General features: G+C 41.7%; 1 long non-coding RNA gene across 1 annotated transcript in view; it reads left to right on the plus strand.

Moving 5' to 3' along the window:
* Nucleotides 1-578: 578 nt before the first annotated feature.
* LOC115299349 overlaps nt 579-22,005 on the plus strand; it is a 164,669-nt gene continuing 143,242 nt past the window's right edge. Inside the window, exons 1-2 of the long non-coding RNA XR_003912144.1 lie at nt 579-689; nt 6,599-6,705. This is a non-coding gene — a long non-coding RNA (uncharacterized LOC115299349). The remainder of the gene's footprint in view (nt 690-6,598; nt 6,706-22,005) is intronic.

The following is a 22,005-nucleotide window of genomic DNA, read 5'->3' on the forward strand; positions in this document are numbered from 1 at the left end:
GTGTCTCGATGTTGGGCCTCTTGTTATCCTCCCCCCACCTTTTTTTGTCTTGTTCTTTGGGCTTCCTAATATCCTTTCAAAAAATTCCTTTTCTGTTTGAATCACCCAGAATCAGTTTCTGATTCTGAGAAGCCAAGAATTCTGACTAATACAAGAAAAGAATGAAGGAGATATATAGAGAAAAGCTGATATGACAGACCACGGGAGGGGAGGGAGGGAGAGAAAAAGAGAGAGAGAGAGAGGAGGTGAGAGAGAATTAGGATAATCCATATATAAAAATATATATGTAATTTATATATATAGATATAAAATTTATAGTATATTTGAGAGAAAGAGGATTCCATGATTTGTGTTTTTCCTGTCTTTAATTTCTATCCCTCCTGAGACCAAAGTTTAATTCCTGTCCATAGATTCTGTGAGACACCCCTGTATGTTTTTATGTAATAAACTTTCTGCTTAAACAAATACAAGTGTGATCTATAGCCCAAATAATCTCAGCGTAGATTAGCTGATAACATGCTCACCTAACTACCTTTTTGCTATGCCTACTTTTTGCTCACCCCTGTGCAGATGTTCCACAAATATTTGCTTAATGGATAAATGATTGCAATTTGGCTCCAGACAAGGAAGAATGTGCTGTTCATGCCAGCAGAGGCATTCTGGTATTTTTGGCACTTCAAATAATCATTGTAAGTGAACACATTTACTGTGAGTTTGTTCTGGTATATGTGCCAGTCTCTTGTGAGTTTTGCCAGCATGGCTCAGTCTTCTGAACACCACTGACTGTAGGATCCTCAGTCCTTAGGTATGTGAGGCACAAGGAATGGTTGAATCCAGCAGGGACCATTGAAAGGCAGCTGTGATCCCCTTCTGGAGAGTTCTATACTCCTGGGCACAACCCATTCAAACTTTATTGATTAAGCTGGCATATAGGAAGAATTTACAGACAGGGTAGCCTAGGTTTTCAGAGAACATGCTTTGAGCCAAATAGCCTTAGATTATAACCCTAACTCTACCATGTGCTACTGAGTTTTCTCAGACAAGTTTTTTTAATTTCTCTATGCCTCAAGTTTTTTCACCTGTAAAATGGACTCTTCGGGTTAAATGAAAAAATATGTGTACACACACACATACAAAGAGAAGATGGCATGTGGGAAGCACTCTATAAATGGTATTTTTATTATTAACAAACATTTTGGTTAATACTATCGTAGGGAAGTTCTTCTCATATAAAGACTACCAAGCAGGAGATGCTCAAAGTAGAAGATGGTAAACCTTTTGGCCCATTTCAAGGCCCTTTGGTTCCCATTGCATGCTTGGTTGACCCCATCTGGCCACCACATTAATAATGCAACATTGGTAACTCCCAAGAGTCTGGTCTGGTGGGGAGGGTTTGTGTGTTTGGGCTCTTGGGGCCTACCAACCTGGACTCCACTACCTTTCTACCTGTGTGACTCAGGGCCTTATCACCCTGAGGGGCAATTTGCTCACCTGTGACGGGAAAGTAATTCTGCCTTTCCCATGAAGTTTTGGGTGAGAATTAGATGCAATGATAGATGTAAAATGCCTGGCATTTTGGGAGATATGATGGGAGAAATATTTTACTTTGTTCCATTTATTTTTTCTCCCAGCTCTCAGAACAACCTGTTTCTACAAAAGAGGTCTTTTGTCTAATTCCCATTGTTTCCTATGTTGGAGAGGGGTACTCAAAAGTACTCAAAAGTTGCGGGGTCATCCACAAGAGCACATGAGTGTGGGAGGGGCAGAGAGAGAGGGAGAATCCCTCTCAGCCCCAAAAGTAGGCTCCATGCTCTTAGTGCAGAGTTGAATGTGGGACTCAATCTCACAAACTCTGAGATTGTGACCTGAGCTAAGATCAAGATTTGGATGGATGCTTAACCAACTGAACTACCCAGGTGTCCTTTACACAGTGTTTTTAAAATTGGGAAATTTCACACTTCACTTGAACTGAGTTTTGGGTAATTCCTCCAGACAGGGCAAAAGGCTTTAATCCCCCACAGTCTCCACCACTCTCTTAAATTAATCTCTCATCCACATCCATTTCACTTAGTTCTTATACCTGGTCCCTGTAGGCATCTGAGATAATGTCTGTGGAGGTTTTAAAACATGGCCTCAAATCCTTTAACACTACTCCCTTCAAGAAGTAAGGTCTGTGTCCCTTCCTCTTGCACCTGGGTAGGCTTGTGGCTGCTTTAACGAATAAAACATGGAGAGGTGACCCTCTGACTTTTGAGCCCTTAGGTTAATAAAAGTCAGAGCTTCTACCTTGTCATCTTGAGGCACTTGCTTTGGGGGAAGCCAGTTAATATGTGAGAAGTCTAACTACACTGAGACTGCCCTGCATGAGAGGCCATGGAGAGTATGCCTGGGGACAGCCCCAGCTGAGCTCCCAGCCGACAGCCAGCGTCAACTGCCAGCCATGTGTGAACTCCATCTTGAAACTGTCTCTGGCCTTAATTGAGCCTTTGGATGATTGCAGCTCAGCAATTCATTCATCCAACAAATAATTGAGCATCTACTATGTGCTAAGCATTTCAGAAGTGTTGGCATTTTTGCAATAAAACAAAATAGGCCAAGATCTTTGCCCGTAAGAAGCTTACATTCCTAATGAGAGAAATAGATAGTTACAAACAAGGAAATATATATTGTCTATCAGGAGCTGATAGGGGTTAGGGAGAGAAATGAAGCAGGGGAGGGAATTAAGAGTGCCAAGGCATGGAGGAGGGTGCTAGGACTCGTATAGGTGGCTATGGAAGTATTTTAAGTATATTCAAGTGAAGTAACAGCAATAAGAACAACAACAATAGCCATTTGTTGAGTGCATACTACATAGTGGCTTTTGGATGTATACCTCCATTTAAATTTCCAAGAATCTTGAGTAGTAGGCATGGTTTTACCCATTTTGTAGATGAGGAAACTGGGGCTTAGAAAGGTTAAGCAACTCACCAGAAGACATGTCACTGGAAAGTGTCAGCAACCAAGACTGCGGACTCCCACACTCAGGTTTCCCCTGAACTACTCTCTCTCTTAGAGCTTGGTTGTCAGTGTGGTAAATCAGAAATCCAAATGATGATCTTTCACTCCTCTGTGCAATATCAAGTGGAAAAAAAATGGAGAAAGAAAAGAGAAAATGATTCCCTTTGGAGAAGAAACAGTCAGGAAATGAAGGGACACACTTGAAAGATTATGTATTTAATGTTTACGTGTCTTTCTCTTCTCCCTCAAGTTCAGTTTAGCATCCAACTGTCGAAGCTGACAATTTATGAGAATCTTGGGCGAGTAAACTGCTTGAAACCTCCCTGTGGCTCTAGCCGTGGCAGGCAATTCATCCAAAAGTCTCTGAGGCTTTTAGAGTAAAATACTTTTCTAATATTTTTCCCCTTCTGCTCATGCTTTTCCCAAAGGGCAACAAATGGTAGTGGTTTGCCAAGAAAGTGCTGTATATGGTCTTGAATGAGAGTGTCCTTACACTTCAAGTTATTCTCTAAGAGAAAAGGAAGTGATCAATCCTCTTGTCCCCCATCCCCAAGCTTGAATCTGAGTCTTTCCAACTTCAGTGGCTGTTCCAAAGTTGTCTCTTCCTTGGGTTATCCATCTCTCCCTCTCTTTTCTCTCTCAGCCATAGGAGGAAAAGAATACCTTTTTTTTTTTTTTCAGAGTTAGGTTTTCTGGAGGGAAAAAGCCTTACGTAGAGGACAGAATAGTGAGATAAACTTCCTTGGAAAAGTATAAAATTGACTAAGGTGCTATTGGCAAGGAGGATTCTGAACCAAGGATTAGACCTTCTCCCCAGCACAGCCAAGTGGAGTAACTAATGGCTTCCACTTCTGGCTATTTTGCATATCTTGTCTTCCTTAATTGCCCACCACTTGTGAGGGAGGCATAATTATGCGTTCCAGTGTAATGATGGGTCAGCTGAATCTCAGAGGTGAGGTGACTTGCTGAAGGCCATGCTGTTAGGCTAGTAAGTTGAGGAAAAGACATTGCAGGAGTAGGAAAGGCATGAGTAAAAGGGAAGTGAGCACCAGCTATGATGCTGTGGGTAATTGGGCTTGGCTGGGGAGCCAAGTGTGGGGTAAGTGAATGGCAGAGGATGAGTTTAGGAAGGACATTGGATGTCCTGACCCAAAAAACAGTGAGAGCCCCTGGGGGATTTTAAAGTTGGGAGTGACATCATCTAATGTACACATTTTCAGAGCTTTCCCGAGGATAGGCTGGGGGAGGACTCAAGTGAAGACAAAGTGACCACAGAGGAGGAGGATCTTGTCTCAGGGACCATGGCAGGCAATGTAGGGGGTTTGAAGCAGAACGTGGTAAGGTCTGGGTCCTCAAGGAAGCCACAACTCACTGGGGAAGAGGGGGTCTGCATGGGTGGAAAGGGCTGCGGTACAGTGCCAAGCTTTAAACACATAGAGCATCGAGTCTGGAACATCTGGTCACCCAGGTATACAGTGCTGAGTCACATATGCATGGATCAAAAATTTTTCAATTTTTGAAAAAATGTTTATTTCTTTTTTGAGAGGGGACAAAGGGGCAGAGAGAGAGAGAGGCAGACATGGAATCTAAAGCAAGCCCCAGGCTCTGAGCTGTTAGCACAGAGCCTGATGCAGAGTCAAACTTCTGAACCGTGAGATCATGACCTGAGCCAAAATTGGACGCTTAACTGACTGAGCCGCCCAGGTACCCCATGGATCAGTGTATTCAGATCAGATTAATAGATTGTTCTACTTCTGCCTTGGTCAATAGAATCATATGAGTTAGCTTCCTAAACTTCCGCTTTCTTATCACTGCTCTCTCTTTCCAAGGAGCGTGTATGTGTTGGAACAAGGAACCAACATCTTTAAGTCATTGAAACAAGAGAGAAACCTGATTTTTATTTGTGAGATGCTACCTGCCTCCTATTCCAACCAAATTCCATCAGCCTTCAAAAATCATTTCAGCAGTTTTTGTCCTTAGGCAGATCTGAATTGAAGTCCACATGTGCCACTTCACTGTATGAACTTGAGTAAATTACCTCATTTCTCTGTCCTCAGTTTCCTTATATGGTAAAATGGGGATTATTATGCTGTCTTCTTCCTAGGGTTGTTGTAAAGAGGAGATAATGCATATTTATACACTTATCTCAGAATATAGCCTGAAGTAAGTGCAAAATGAACATTTACCATTATTTCTTGCCTTGTCGTTTGTGGGCTTATTCCCAGGTATGATAGTTTTGGTTCATATCTTGATGTAATCCCCAAGTTTTGAGAGCCATTTTGTTTTCTGTATAGATCTCAGTGAATACAACAAAGCCCAAACACATAACCAGACAGACTTGAGCTGTCCTCGGTGGTCCGGAGCATCCAATTCCCAGTAATGGTTCAAGGATCCCCAGGGGGCGGGGGGACAGCCCACATGCAACTAGCTCAGGAGCATTCTGGGACTCCGTGCCTCATGACTCTCCTTATTTTGAGAAGGCGGCAGATGAATTTCCCAGCAGGGATCATTAATCACACCAGCCACTGATACCACAAACAACGGAGGAGAGGCTATTTGCCGGGCATCTATGACAGATATGGTTCTTGCTTTATTATCCTTGGTTCCAATCCACTAGGGAGAGAAGAAGATGCAAACTCCTATTTTTTCACGGAGGAGATTGTTGTTAGATGCAGACCATGGATTAGCTTCAAACTTCACTTAACTCAGAAGCCCACTCTTGTTTCCTTCTACCCTGTATGTCCAACAAATAGCAGCAAATACTGACCTGCTGGGATATGTCTGATGGGGTTGAGGAGGAAGACAGGGAAAAGGGAAACAAGTATGTATCCCACATCTTCTCACATGTTTGCCATATATCAATTCCAGGTTTTCCCAAACATTCACAACCATCCTATGTGGTAGGTACTATCATTTCCATTCCCACTTTAATTTTAATTGAAGAAGCTAAAACTCAGAGAGGGCAGGTTAAGTGTCCCAAGACACATGGCTAATAAGAGACTCAGTGGTACCACATTGTACTTGTTCCTATTGGTTCTCACAATTGTTTGACTCTTCCATTTTAACAGATGGAGAAATGGAGGCTAGATGGTATTAGATAATTTACCCAAGGACCCACAGCAAAAATGTGGTAGAGATGGGTTTTGAATTTAGGTCTGTGATCCTAAAACCTTGGCTACCTCCACTACATAAACAGCATCTTTGTTACTCAGAGGGTGATCTTTGAACCAGCAGCATCAGCAATCACCTGAAACATGTTAAAATGTGACTTCCTAGGATCACTTAGATTTACTGAATCAGAGCTGCATTTTAATACAATCTCCAGGGGATTGTGGATACACTGACGTTTGAGAAGCAGTGGTCTGTATAGTTCATTCTGGCTGTGAAAGACACTTGCAAAGTACAGAGGCACTGTAGCAGCTAGTCTCCAAAGATGGCCCCACCAACCTTCCCATCCCCCTGTGCACATGCCACTTCTCATATCAAGGTGTGGAACTTGTGTCTCTTGAATCCATACTGTTCCATGACTGGCTTTAGACACTAGAATGCACCAAAACAATGTTCTGGGATTTCTGAGCAGTTTCCAATTCATGCCTCTTAGAACCCAGTGCCGTGCTGCATGGAGAAGACAAATGGACAGGAATTGAGGCACTCTGGTTGACAGTCCCACCTGAGCATAGCATCCATTTGACCCCAGCTGCCAGCCAGGTGAGTAAACCATCTTGGATGTTCCATCCCAGTTGAGCCCCCAGATAACTGTATCTCTAGCCAACACAATACAGAGCAGAAGAATCACCCAGATGAACTCAGTCAATCCACAAAATCAGGAGAGATAGTCAAATGGTTGTTGATTGAAGTCATTAAGTCTTGGGTGGTTTGTTATGCATCAATACATAACTGAAGGAGACATTGGTACTTAAATGTAGGGTGCTAAAGACATAAATATAAAACATGTGCCAGTAGTCTTGGAACCAGGCCACAGCTAGAGGCCTGATGAAGCACCTCAGGGAGACTGTAAACAGGCTGGAAAGGTGGTGAGAAAACTGCTAATGGAGGCAGGAGAAAATGGGACTTAAATAATGAACTGCCAGAACAATTAGCAGAATGTCCCCTGCAGTCACATGGAGGTAGAAACAGAACCTAATAAACCTGTCAATCTGGTGAAGGAAATTTCCAGGTAGAATGTTGAAAGTAGCAACTACTTTTATTAGCTCAGCACTAATTATTTTTATTAATCAAAATTTAATAAAATCAAAAATCCATTTCCTCAATTGCTCTAGCCGTATTATGAGTACTTAACAAGCCATATATGACTACCCTGCTGGAGAATGCAGACTATTATAGAGCATTTCCACCACCACAGAAACTTCTATTGGACTTCCCTCCATAAGTATTAGTAGGCAGGAAGTAGACAACACGCTCAAAGAGTGTTGAGTAACCAAGGGACTGTTACCCTAAGTGTGGTATCTCCTGAGAGGTCCTGTGAGAGAAAACTTCTCAAGCCCCACCCAGACCCATTGAATCAGAATCTCAGGTTGGGGGTGAGGGTTGGGAGCTGGGGGGTGAGCAAAAATCAGTAGTTTAACAAGCCTTTCAGGTGATTCTCATGCACATGAAACTTTAGGAACTGCTAAGGAGAGTTTAATAAAGGGACTGCTGTGGAGTTGAGGGCTGGGTTAAGAGAAGCAGCAAAGGAACTAGCAGAGAGGAAACCAGAGAGCGTTAGTGGGATGCTAGGACAGCTGGAGCCCTGGAAGGCAGCTGAGGGACACGGTGGGTCCAGAGCAGGGATAAAGCAAGAAGGTTAGGGGGAGTTGGGAAAATACTCTCCCCTGTCTCTTCTGCCCTCTGATTTTTCACTGGACTCCCTGTTGACCCCAACCAGCCAAAAGCTACAGAATAAAGAAGCCTCTTCTATACAGAGCAGGGCAGAGGGGAGGGGAGAATGGATCTGGAGGGACAAATGAGATTGAGCCAGCACACATGGTTTTGATGTGTTAGCCGTATTTTAAAAAATACACATTTGGCTCATTGTATAACTACTAACATTAAAAAGATGTTGCTACCTTTCAAAATCACCTTAGTTGCATCATCTCGGGGAGCCGTGTTGACAATGAGGTCTGTCCATATAATTTTAAAAAGGGAAATAACAACCATTAATATTTCTTTCTAGTTTGTTTTTCCGTCCCCTCCCTTCCCCATTTCCATTCCCTTCCTCTCTCCCAACCTGTCCCTTTCTTCCCTCTCTCCTCTCTCTATCCATCTTTATATTACATAACAATTTTATAGTAAATAAAGTCTTGTGCTGTATCTTTTTCATTTAAAGTTATGTTTTGAACATTTCCTTGTGCCATTAAGGATTCTCTGAAAACATGTTTTTCAGCGGCTGTGCAGATGGTTTAAAGATGATTGTTATTGTAAGCTGTCTCAAATCCTTTTGGGAAGTAGGTGGTGTATAATGCATAAATTATAAATGAAAAGCAAGTTGTTCTTAATTTTACTCTCAACCTCTAAAGTGCAGTAGTTCTTTGTGAATCTGTTTCTCTAAAGTCACAGAGAAAGAAGGGATAGTGACAGTGATCATAAAGGAGCCACATGGTGGGAAAGTGTTGAACTGGGGGTTCATGCTTTGGAGGCTCTGTCCAGCTTCTGCTCCTGTGACTTCAGATATGGGTGCTTAGACCAGCTGAAGGTCAAGGTCTCTTTTAGTTCCACCTCTGATTTCTAATACAAACCTAATGCCTTCTTAGACATTAAAAAAAGCCTTAGATTTCAGGGACTGCCCACCTCCTCCATGACACCCTGGTCCCAGGCACCATCATCCCTCACTTGGACAACACCAGTCCCCTCCCCTTAATGGTCTCCTCCTCCCATTCTTGCCCTCCATCTATTCTCTACAAGGCAGCTAGAGTGATCTGTAAAAGTGTCACTCAACTTATTATTCTTTGTCATGGCAAATGAGACTCCACACAATCAGGTGCCCCACCACCTCTCTGACCTCATCTTCTACTTCTCTCTTGAGTACTCCACCCCAGCTAAATCCATTCATCATTCTCTCACTCAAGAACCTTCATACCTGCTGTTCCCTTTGCTTGGAATGCTTTTCTGTCACATTTCCTCACAGCTCATATTTACCAGAGAGGTCTTTTTTGACCACCGTCAGTAACATAGCCTTAATTCCCATCATTCCCTCTACCTTTCTGCAGTCTTATTTTCTTTCATGGCACTTATCCTGGACATGATATCTGTAGGGGCTTATTTACTTACTATTTGTCTACCTCCACTAGCATATAAGTTCCAGGAGAGCTTGGTCTATTTTATTCATTGCTATATTCACTGTACTTTGAAGTGAAATTAGTAAGTTCTCAGTAAAGTGCACTTAGTGGGAAGTGAATTAAAAAAGCTTTCTGAGGAAAGTCAGTTTTCAGAAGGAAAAGATGCACAAACATCTCAGCTGCATGGTTGGCATAGATAGATTGATTCTCAGTCCCTGCTTAGGGCTCTTTCCATTCCCTCGGGCCACCTCCTAACAGCTCCACCTGGCATCCCCTCCAGCTCTTTGCCCCAGTTATAACCTTTTTTTCACCCCCACCCTGCCCAGGGGTCTGTGGTCCCCTCTACACATCACAGACTATGGCAACAACCATTTTTCTTGTTTTCATGGCACTTCATGGCTTATCATACCCTCTACTGCATGTGATTTCCTTTACTGCTGCAGCAGTTCTTGGAGGTAGGAGCCAGTGTCTTCATTTTAGTCACTTGTTCAGGCCGCACAATTTATTGGGCACCTATTCCTGTGGGGGCTTGAGGACAGTGATGAATAGGCAGAGATTGTTCCTGCTCTCATTGAGGTCAAAATCTGGCAGAGGTGACAGATATGAAACACATAATGGGATAAATATTTCCTAATATTACAGTTACCGTAAGTTCTGTGGAGGGGACATGGGTACCACGTATTGACTGTCTCCCCATCTCATGTAGTTAGTGTCATTTTATCCTCACCTCAACCCTCCGATGTGAGCCTAATATGAGACCTATTTTACAAATGAGGAGATCTAATCTCAGAGGATACTTTTCTCAAGGTCAAATGTATACACATATGTATGTATATATGTGTCTATATAATATTTATATATTTGTATAAATATATTTTCATTTTATGTGTATTTATTTAATGCATATATAATGTATATAAATACATTTAATGTATATGATACAAATATGTAAATATTTATAGCATACATTATATAATATATGTTGCTTTGTATATATACACTATTTGTATATGTATTTTTATTATTTATGTATTTATATATTGATGAGGATGAGAAAGCTGTGCTCTAGGAAAATGAAGTGATTTTCCCAAGACCTATAGTTCAGACATAAACAAATGTGGGATTAGAGTCCAGGTTTCTGACTCCAAAGCTGGTGCTCCTTTTGCTCTACTGCAGCTACCTCCAGCTTGGACACCCTACCCTCACATCCAGAAGATTAGAAAATCCTTTCCAAGATAAATGAGAGAAGGGCACTGCCTCTCACCTGGCACCAAAGTGCACATTCTGTCCTGTGTTACAAGCATTAATTCATTAATTGAGAAAGATTTGACCCCAGAGCACCTGGCGATCCCATTGGCATTATTGCGCCCATTATTCAACACCCCATTCAGCATCTGCCTCCTCCCAGATCCAGGGGGGAGGAGGGAACTATGGCTGCCCAGGCTGTGCAAAGCACGACTATTATCTGTGTCTAGCCGGGTCCATGTTCAACCCTGTTGTCTTTCACACACACTCTGAGCTGAGCACGCAGGTGTCTTAAGTCATGTCTACCTGATTGGAACTGCTGGCAGAGTCTATAATCATGAACTCCACAGAGCCTCTGTCCAAAGGCTGTACAGCATTGAAGGTGGAATGTGCTCTAATGAGAACATTGCTCAGAACTCGCCTGCCAGACTGAGGAATCAGAGGAAGCAGGGCTGGTGTCTTGAGAGTCTACTGTGAATTCGGAAGTAGAGAAGGAGCTCTGAGCCTAATAAGTCAAGGTGGTAGATAACATAATTTGATTTTCACACATTTTTCCAAGCACCTAGACATTGGATGGGAGATTATATGATTTTATTTTATTTTATATTATATACATATGTTATATTTTTCTTTTATATACTTTTTTTACTTTAACACACACACAGATATTTACATATACCTTTTCTTCTGGGGGTGAAGAAGTTATATGAATGGAAAATAATGAAAATGGATAAAGAGTAGGAGGATTTAGAATTTGAAGACCAGCCAGAACCCTGGCTCTGCCACCTACTCTCTTCAGTCAAGCCCTTTAAATCCCTGGGGACTCTGCTTTCCCATCCACAAAGCGAGGATTGTACAAGCTGTTCTCTGAGTATATGCAAAGTTTTCTGAGTAACTAGATGCTCTCACTTATCTCTATTTTACTGCATGTGATCTGAACAAAGTGTTTCTACATACAATGAACAAGAGCCAAAGGACAATTGGAAGGGAGAGAGGTGGGCAGTGGAGGAGACAGAGGTCACAGAGAACTGCCTGGTTGGGGATTGTGGGCTGGTCTTCCACACTGGGTGCAGGCAGAGCTGGGACAGGGCTGGCTTTGACTTCTGCCTGGTGGCTGGCCATATGGAGGCACAGGGAAAAAAGAAGATGAGAAGGGAATAGGGAACGTCTGTGTCTCTTTCCACTGAGGCTAGAATATAATCCAGTCTACTCTGACAAATAAGAGCCATTATGCATCTTGCAGAGAGAGTAAGAGAACATGGAAAGAAAACAGTGCTAGTAACAGCCTGTTGAGTCTACTGCATAAAACAGAAGAAGACAAGTTTGCCTTTCACTGTAGTGACCTGCAACAACGCTTGGTCCAGTAAATATTAGATTAACAATTTCTCTGCTCCTGGGATTGGATGACATACAAATGATGGGGTACAGAAGGAAAAGAAATCCCTTTTCCCTTGAGGAAGAGTCCAGAAATAAGAGCAGAGAGGGGGAAGAAACACAGTTTTATTTGAAGCATTGTTTGGATTAGTTCTTCTCTATTATTGGATTAAAAGGCTAATAACTCAATGGTCAATTGGAGTCCAGTTCTCCTTCTTGGGGGAGGAGCAGAGGCAGAACTAGGCAATTCTGCTTTAACCACATCCTTGGGTGTTTTCCCAGAATCAGTTGAATGGGTGGTTCAGCTCTTGCCCACCAGAATTCTCTGAAATGGATCATGACAACTTATTCATTCAGTGAAGCCTTTCTGCATGAAGAGGCTGAAAATTCACTGTCCATTCCAATGTCCACCTCAAATTATACCCAATGATGTTGTCCAACATAGGTTTTTTGTGATTGTACTCTGTCCCAAATGTAAACCATATAACTCCTCCCAAGGAACTCCCTTTCTCCTTATAGAGTTCAAAGAATTTAAAATCTAAAATTCTCCTCTTCCCTTTTAACACTTGCTTTGTCTTAGTCTGGGTAGTTTGATTTGACTGTGTGAATAACAATAGTAATAATTCTAGAAGTATTACTAGTAGTATTACCTCCACCACTACTACTACCACTATTCCTATTAGTAATAATCATTGCTATCACATATTGATCACTTTATATGAGCCAGACTGTTCTAAGAACCCCAAATATTAAGGTATTTAATTTTCACAACCATCCTATGAAGTTGGTGCTCTTATTACCTCATTCCTATTCTCTAGATGAGGACATTGGGGCACAGAAGGATGAAGTGATTTAGCCAAGGGCACCAACAGGTTGTCTCTTGAGTCCACATTATTTTTTAATTTTTTAAAACATTTTATTTATTTTTGAGAGAGAGAGCGCGAGCGCGAGTGAGCATGAACAGGGGAGGGTCAGAGAGAGAGGGAGACACAGAATCGGAAGACAGGCTCCAGGCTCTGGGCTAGCTGTAAGCACAGAGCCTGATGCAGGGCTTGAACCCACAAACCATGAGATCTTGACCAGAGCTGAAGGCGGACGCTCAACTGACTGAGCCACCCAGGTGCTCCTCTTGAGTTCATATTCTTAACCACTAGGCTACATGTCTCTATTGATATGAACCAATTAAAAGACTAAGTGTTATCTGGGGAAGATGGTAACATAGAAAACAGGAAAATAAGACAATCTCCATAGTTTATGCTTTGCTAGAATCCTAAGTTACTTTATACCAGTTGTGTAGAATTTAGGAAACATGAGTTTAGGGGACACCTGGATGACTCAGTTGGTAGAACATCAGATTTTGGCTCAGGTCATAATCTCATGGCTCGTGAGTTTGAGGCCTACATTGAGCTCACTGCTGTCACTGAAGAGCCTGCTTCAGATTTCTGTCCCCTTCTCTCTCTGCCCCTCCCCCACTTGTGCATGCATTCTCTGTCTCTCTCTCTCTCTGTCTGTCTCTCTCTTTCCCTCCCTCCCTCCCTCTCTTTTTCTCTCTGTCTCACTCACTCACTCACTCAAAACTAAATCTAAAAAAAAAACATGAATTTAAACTCAGATGGGGAAAATCTCCCATGTAGAGGTTATGACCCTCTGCACCCCTCATTCTGGGGGAGAGTCCACCTATGTGTTGTTCCCAGGCGTCCCTTTCATAACATGGGATGTGTCTAAGTTATTTATGCTGGTCTTCTTGCCACATTTGTATGTTTTCTGAGGGGGTATCCATTCTTCTGGTCTTGCTTGAGGCTTTCTTCTTCCCTTTATTGCCCTTCCTATTTAAAGCCTTCAATGTCGATTTCCCTTTGGGTCGGTTGAGCACAAATTCTGCCTCCCCCCTTTCTCCTCAGCCACATGTACCTTATATTAGACAACTCTCCAAGCAATGCTTGGTGCCTTATATTCTCCAAGGGTTTTGTTACCTGTGTTTGTTTCTATTTTTCCATCATCAGCTGTATCTTAGGGGTTTAGGGAAATTCAGGGAAACTAGTTGTTGAATGGGAAGTTTAGCAAACCATCTTTTAGGGAATTGGTTGTTGTTAAATTGGTGTTTGGTGTACTGGTTTGTCTGTTGGTCTGGTTCTGTATTTCAAATCTCATCAACTTTTGGTCTTTCTTGGAAGGAAGTAAAGAAGAAAAGAAAAGTGAAGGAAGGGGAAAGAAAGAAATGAAAGAAGGAAAGAAGGAGGGAGACAGGAAGGGCTATCAGTCCTGAGGTTAAAACTAAACTTATTTATTGACTAACTAACAACTGCCTGGCTCCAGTGTAAAAGGAAAAGGGTGTAGTTTGGGGATAGACAGTTCATGAAACATCAAAAATCTCAGATCTTGTATTTGGGGAAATCTTCTCTCCCAGTTCATCCTTCCTTTCTCCTTTGCTCTACCACTCTCCATATCCAACCACAAGACCAAAATCTGCTTCTAAAAATATTCAGTCTCTGAGAAGAACTGGTGATGGACATAGGTTCTTAGAGTTTTTTCTTCACCACAACTCGAGAAACTCAAGGGTCTGTAAAGTGCTTCACAAAGAACTAGACATTATAAGGGCTCAGTGATGATGGTGGTGCTGGTGGTTGTGGTGTTCACATCAAATTATAATAAATATTACTAAAGCTCCAATCATGGACCAGGCTATCTATCCAGCTCTGTGGAAGTAGAATTTTGTGATATTAAATACAATTTATTTATTTATGTTTACTGAGTTATATTTGACATAAAACACTGTGTACATTTGAAGTGACCTGATACATTTATATTGCAATACATTTGCCATTGTAGTGTTAGTTAACACCTTCATCTTGTTACATAATAATTATTTCTTCTAGCGTTGGGAACAATTAAGATCTAGTCTCTTAGCAAGTTTAATGTTTATAAGATAGTTGTTGTCTGTAATCACTGTATTGTGCATTAGATTGCCAGGACTTGTTTATCCTTCATTTGCAAATATGTGCCTTAAATAACAGCTCTCCCATTTCTCTACCCCAGAGCCCCTGGTAACTACCATTTTGCTCTGTTTTTTTATAGTTTTTTTTTTTTTAGATTGCACAGATAAGAGGTACCATACATTTTTTGTTTTTCTCTGTGTGACTTATTTGACTTAGCCTAATGTCTTCAAGTTTTGTCCATGTTGTTGCAAATGGCAGAATTTCCTTCTTTCTCATGACTGAGTGGTATTCCATTGTATCTATCTTTATTCACGCATCCTTTGATGGATACTTTGTTTCCATTTCTTTTTTTTAATGTTTATTTATTTTTGAGAGAGAGAAAAAGACACACAAACACACACACACACAGAGCACAAGAGTGGGGAGCAGCAGAGAGAGAGGGAGACACACAATCCGAAGCAGGCTCCAGGCTCTGAGCTGTCAGCACAGAGCCCAATGTGAGGCTCAAACTCACAAACCATGACATCATGACCTGAGCCAAAGTTGGATACTCAGCCAGCTGAGCCATCCAGGCACCCCAGTTTGTTCCCATTTCTTGGGTATTGTGAGCAATGCTACAACAAATATGGGAAGTATGTATGTCTCTTTGGCCTTTCACTGAGTATTTAGTACAGTTAGGGATGGTTCTGCACACTTTACATAGATTAACTCACTTCATTTCATAAGCATCATATGAGGAGCCACTATGATCATCACTCTAGAGCATGAGGCAAAGAGAAGCCCAGTAGCTGGCAATGGTCACAGAGCTAGGATGTAATAGAACAGCTTTTCAAATCCAGTAGTCAGGCTCCAGAACTGTTTCCTAACTGCTGATCTGTATTGCCCCTACGCAGCTTCTCTAGCACCTGTGGTCTAGCCTGGCTAGGCTGAGTAGTGAGGGATGTGGGGAGACACAACGAAGGGAGAGTGTCTAAATTTTCTTCTCAGAATCACTGTGTCTAAGCAAGTTCTTGAGACATCACTAAACTGAATTGTGTCTCCCCAGATTCCACTTGCTCAGCCTCCATCAATAGTTTTACAATCCAAACAGCCGAGCCATGAAAGGGTGGCTTGTTGCTGCTGGACCATCTGTTTTTCTCCATTAGGCTTAATGTGTCTTCCTGGAAAACTCATGCAGAAGGACTCCGTGCTGCTTGTCCCCCTGCCCACTCTCTGGGCAGTGCTGAAAACGGGGCCCTGGAAACCTGGCCTGATGGTCATGGGTGGCACTGACAGTGTCATCCACATGTCAGGGTCATGCCTCATTCTGCACCACTACCTGCATGTTTGCCAAGATGTTATCTCTTGTGCCTCCCTGTGCCTTCCCCCATCCTTCAGTGCTGAATGCCAAACATTTAGAATCCCAGTCTCCCTTTTTTTTTTAAATAATAGTTTATTGTCAAATTGGTTTCCATATAACACCCAGTGCTTTGCCCCACAAATGCCCCCCCTTCATGACCATCACTCCCTTTCCCCCTCCACCTCCCCCTTCAGCCCTCGGTTGGTTTTCAGTATTCAGTAGTCTCTCATGGTTTGTGTCCCTCTCTCTCCCCAACTCTTCTTTCCCTCTTCCCCTCCCCATGGCCCTCTGCTAGGTTTCTCCTATTAGACCTATGAGTGCAAACATATGGTATCTGTCCTTCTCTGCCTGACTTATTTCACTTAGCATGACACCCTGGAAGTCCTTTAGATGACCCTTGGTGAGAGACCCCACAGGCACTTTGATTCCAGGGTTCTGACAGACCGCCCTCTGTTCATCCTCTCTGACCAGTCCTAATCTTCATCTAGCCTTGACCTGATGCATTGTATATGTACCTCCAGTGGGTGAGGAGATCTGATCATTCTCCTTTCTCCACCCTGCCAAGCCTCCCCAAGAGTCAGGAGAGAGACCTTCCTCTCCTTTCCTCCCTTCTCCTCCCCTCTGCTCCCTTTCCATTCCCTCCCTTCCATTTCCCTCCTCTTCTCTTTCTCTCTCTCAGTTTAAGGCAGCTCCTTCCTTACTGATGTTCAGGCCAAATACCTTGTATTCTCCTCTCACACCTATATTCAATGTCAGCAAATCCTATTGGCTTTCCCTTCAGACAAATCCAGAATCTGACCACTTCTCATCCTCCCTGTCATCATTGCCTGGTTCAAGCCATCGTTACAAGTCTCTGGATTGTTACAGTGGCCTTTTAAAGGGTCTCCCTGCTTCCACTTTCACTTCCTAAAGGTAGAATGACCCTTAAAAATGGCATATCCCATCACTCCTCTGCTTACTGCCCCCAGGCTCCTCACCTGTACAAAAGAAAATCCCAAATGCCCACCTTGACCTACAAGGCTGTACCTCATCTAACTCTGATATCTTCTGACTGCTGCTCCCCTCATGTCCCTCTCACTCCCCTCTCACTCCCCAGATCTTGATGCCTTCTTGTAAGGTCCGTGAATTTCCTAAGAACTCAGATGTCAGATGCTTAACTGACTGAGCTACTCAGGTGCTCCAAGAGGTAGGACCTTTGGGAGGTGATTAGGTCACGAGGGTAGAGCCCTTATGAACGTGATTAGTGTTCTTATTTTTTATTTTAAAAATTTTTAATGCTTTTTTAAAAAATTTATTTTTGAGAGACAGAGAGAGACAGTGCAAGCAGGGGAGGGTCAGAGAGAGAGGGAGATACAGAATCTGAAGCAGGCTCCAGGCTCTGAGCTAGCTGAAGCACAGAGCCCAACACAGGGCTTGAACTCACGAACCATGAGATCATGACCTGAGCTGAAGTCAGATGCTCAACCGACTGAGCCACTGAGGCGCTCCTGTGTGTTCTTATAAAAGAGACTCTAGTGAACTACATAGCCCCTTCCACCATGTGAGGACACTGTGAGAACTCTGTGACTCAGAAGACCACCGTCACTTGACCATGATGGCTCTCTGATTTTGGACATCCAATCTCCAGAACTCTGAGAAACAGATTTCTGTTGTTTATAAGCCAACAAGTTTGTGGTATTTTGTTATAACAGCTTACATGGACAAAGACACCCTCCTGGCAGATTGTACTTCTCAATTATACCATTGTGCAGTAACTCATTATTTACCATGTGTTTAGTTGTTGAGGATGTCTGACATATGGTTCATAAGGACAGCACCCTTCTCTGGGATATCCACCATCCTATATCCCGCATGCCTGGCACAGTGCCTGCTGTAGAGTAGATATTGAATACCTACGTGGTGAGTGGATGTTGAAGGCTGGGCTCAATTATTTCGAAATCTCTTCATTTCCAAACCCCTCTGTTTGGAAACAGTTGGGAAGGAATTCAAACAATCTGACTTAGATGGGGACAGATTGTTGAAAACAGTGGAAATAAGTCACTGACATCACTGGTTTTGGGAGAGTTTTGCCTTCCACCTGGGAATTCTGGGGGATGGGTGACTTTTCCTAAGCTGGTCACATTTGAAACCACTCAATCGCACTAGAAGCCCACTGTCACCTCTTCCTCCACTCTGGCCCTAACAATAACCTCTCTGGGCTCAGGCAGCAGTTAATTTAAGGTAGCAATTAAATGGAACCAAACTGCTCTTTAAATACCATAAACCATTTAACAGAATAGCTTTCATCTGGCAAACAGTATAATCCCCAAAGCTGGAAGAATGTTCTGAGTTCATATATTGTAAGCCTGTGTGCATTTGTTCCCTTCTGGAAATAAATGGAAGGATTTTTTATTTTAACTTTTCCCCCACTTTATGAAGACTTTCCAGCACATTCAATCATAGGGAGAATCATCTTACAACCTCCCATGTAACCAACACCTCGCCCAACAACTATACCCAAGTTGCTAAGCTTGTTCCATCTAAAGCCCCAGATTTTTTTTTTCCTGGCTGGAGTTTGCCAGAGTTAATCCCAGATACCGAATCATTCTACTGCTAACATAAAAGACAAAGACCTTTCTTTCTCTATAGTGCTACAATGCCGTTAGCACACCCAGAAGACCAGCAGTAATTTTTTTCCAGTAGCTTTCAATACTCAGTCCACACTCAGTCCTCTGTAATAGGAAGTTATGAAGGCCTGATGTCGGTTTATGTAGGTACTCTCTGGAGGGAGGGCCAGCCTCTTCCAACTCATCCTCAAAGATGGAGAAGATTTTGCAAAGATGCCTATAGCCCCGTGTGGGAGGGAGAAGCAAATGTTCACTTCACTTGTTAAAAGTACAGGATCAACAGTCAGTCATTCCAGTGGGAGATGCAATTGTTAGAGCACCTTGAGATACCATTGTATCTATCTGCATAGGTCTTTTTGTCTGCCTGACTCATGCATCTGTCACTATTTTTGCTTATCCATCATGCTAATCTATCCAAGTGTCCACCAATTCAGTTAGTGCTTACATTCTCTTAAATCTATGTAAGTGCTGGCTCTAAGCTGCCCATTGGTACATGTAATTAATCCCTTTACCAATAATAACTCAAGACCCATTCATTTTTGCTTTACTAGCCCACCTAGAATCCTGGTCCCATGAAATTCTTCCCATATTCAAACACACTCTACAGTTTACTTACTTGTTCTCTATAGAATGTGAAGTCTACAAGGTCAGTAAGTTTGGTCTATTTTGTTCACTGTTGTATCCCAGAACCTTGTTCAAGGCCTGGAGTATAGTAAGTGCTCACTAGTAACTTGCTAAGGTCATGTATCTAGAAAAGGGAAAAACTGAGCTTTGGAGATAGATGTGTCCAAATCATAAGCCTCATGCTTTTAACAGATTTTCATATTAACTTCAGCAAATTAGTTATTCCAAGGCAAAAGATAGTCTGCTTACATTCTATGTCTCTTCTGGAAGTTTCTGTTATTGTCAAACCTAAAATCCTCTGAGTCTGTTTTTATTCTAGTCACAAAGAAGAAACGATTTGAAAGAAATTTGGATTATTGATACTCCCATTTTTTTTCCTTTTGATTTGTGTATTTTGTATGTTTTGGTTAGAAGCAGGAAAGTTGAGAGATGCCTGGGTGGCTCAGTTGGTTGTATCTGACGGTTGATTTTGGCCCAGATTCATGGTCTCATGTTTGTGGGATCAAGCCCTGCATTGGGCTCTGTGCTGACATTGTGATGCCTGCTTGGGATTCTCTCTCCCTCCTTCTCTCTCTGCCCCTCCTCGCTCATGCGAGCATGTGTGTGCATGTGCTCTCTCTCTCAAAACAAACAAATTTTTAAAAAAGCAGGAAAGGTGATTTGGATATGATATGGACATAGCAAAAGAGACAATGAAAGTATCTAGAACCTTATTTTTATAGGCAAAAGACTTTGGGGATATATATTTTGGAAGTGGGACAGTCCACTTGCCAAAAGTCATGCTCATTTGCTCATTTTAGCAGATGTTTCTTTTTGCTTTAATTATTTTTTTAAATGTTTATTTTTGAGCGAGAGAGAAAGAGAAAGAGAGATAGCATGAGCAGGGGAGGGTCAGAGAGAGAGGGAGACACAGACTCTGAAGCAGGCTCCAGGCTCTGAGCTGGCTGTCAGCACAGAACCCGACGCGGGGCTCGAACCCACAAACCATGAGATCATGACCTGAGCTGAAGCCAGAAGCTCAACTGACTGAACCTCCCAGGCTCCCCTAGCAGATGTTTTTTGAGCACCTCCTGTACCTCAGGTACTCTATTGGCTATTGGAAATGTACCCTGTGGTTGCAAGATGATCTCTAGCAAACTGTTGGGCCACCTTGAGCATGTGTATATGTGAATTATATTTAGTTAAAATGTTTTGCATACTTAACTAATCATTTAAACCAATTATTTAATGAATTTTAATGTAATTAATAATTTGATTATTATTTAAATAAGCTCTAAGTTATTTACCTAGTCGTTTGTGTTTATTAAACTTTTTAAAAATTTGTAAAAGAAATAGTCATCTTTATAGTAACTCTATGTTGAAGAAAAAGTGAGATTATCTAATTTTGAAATTTTACTTTTCGAGCCCTATGTAATTGCCATTTTGTTGGTAAAAATGAAACGTTGGTAATTTAGTATAGTTCAACTTAGTAGTTTTATATGATTGTAAACTAAAATTTTGAACTGTCCTGTTTAACCCTGGGATCTTATATTGGAAATATCATAGTCTAAAGTTGGGACTGTAGTGAAGAATATCTTTAATCTTGATTGTGGTAGGGTTGCCTTTCAGAGATTATTGTGGGGAAGACATATAATCTTGTAAAGAGTCAGAAAGGTGATATGAAAAATCACCTTAAAAAGACTGAATAGGCATCAGTCATGTAGAATGTTAATGTAATCAGATCGAGTATATTAGCAGAGCCAAATAAAGAACATGTCAATCAAAAATAGATGGGTAGGAGACGCATAGCTGTGGAGACAAAAAGTTGGGACCATTGCCATATTCAGCCTAGCACTGCCCAGCAAAAAGGAAATTTTAACCAATAGAAATATCCTTTTTCTTTGAGGTATAATTTATATATGCTAAAATCTTCAGCATTTAATTAAAAAATTTTTTACCATTATACACAACCACCAAAGACAAGATACAGTACATTTCCTTCACCCCAGAAAATTCCCTCAAGTCTCTTTTCAATCAATACCCTCCTTCCTTCCAAGCAACCACCTTCTGATATTTTTCTCTTTGGAATAATTTAGACTGTTCTGGAACTTCACATAAATGGAACCATCTGGTATATATCCTTTTGTGTGAGGCTTCTCTCAATATATAATGTCTTTGAGACTTACCCATGCTGTTGGGCTTATCAGTGGTTTCTTTATATTGCTGGCTAGTATTCCATTGCATGAAGATACTACAACTTGTTTGTCCACTCAACTGTTTATGACCAAATAATGGATTTTTTATTGTAGTAAAATATATATAAGATAAATGTTACCATTTTAATCATTTTCAAGTGTACATTTCAGTGACATTAAGCACATTCACATGATTATGCAGCCATCACCACTATCCACTATCCACTTCCAGAACTTTTTATCAATTTAAACAGACACTCTATACCCTTAAAGAATAACTCCTCATTGTCCTCTCCTTTCAGCCTCTGGGAATCTCCACTTTCTGTCTGTATAAATATGACTACCCTAGGTAATTTCGTGTTGACTGGTTAAATATTACATTTCTGGTGGTTTGAAACTACAATTAGATAGGAATTAAATGAGGTTTAGCACAAG

The sequence above is a fragment of the Suricata suricatta genome, chromosome 8, assembly GCF_006229205.1.
Source record: "Suricata suricatta isolate VVHF042 chromosome 8, meerkat_22Aug2017_6uvM2_HiC, whole genome shotgun sequence".
In the NCBI taxonomy this organism is placed as follows: Eukaryota; Metazoa; Chordata; class Mammalia; order Carnivora; family Herpestidae; genus Suricata; species Suricata suricatta.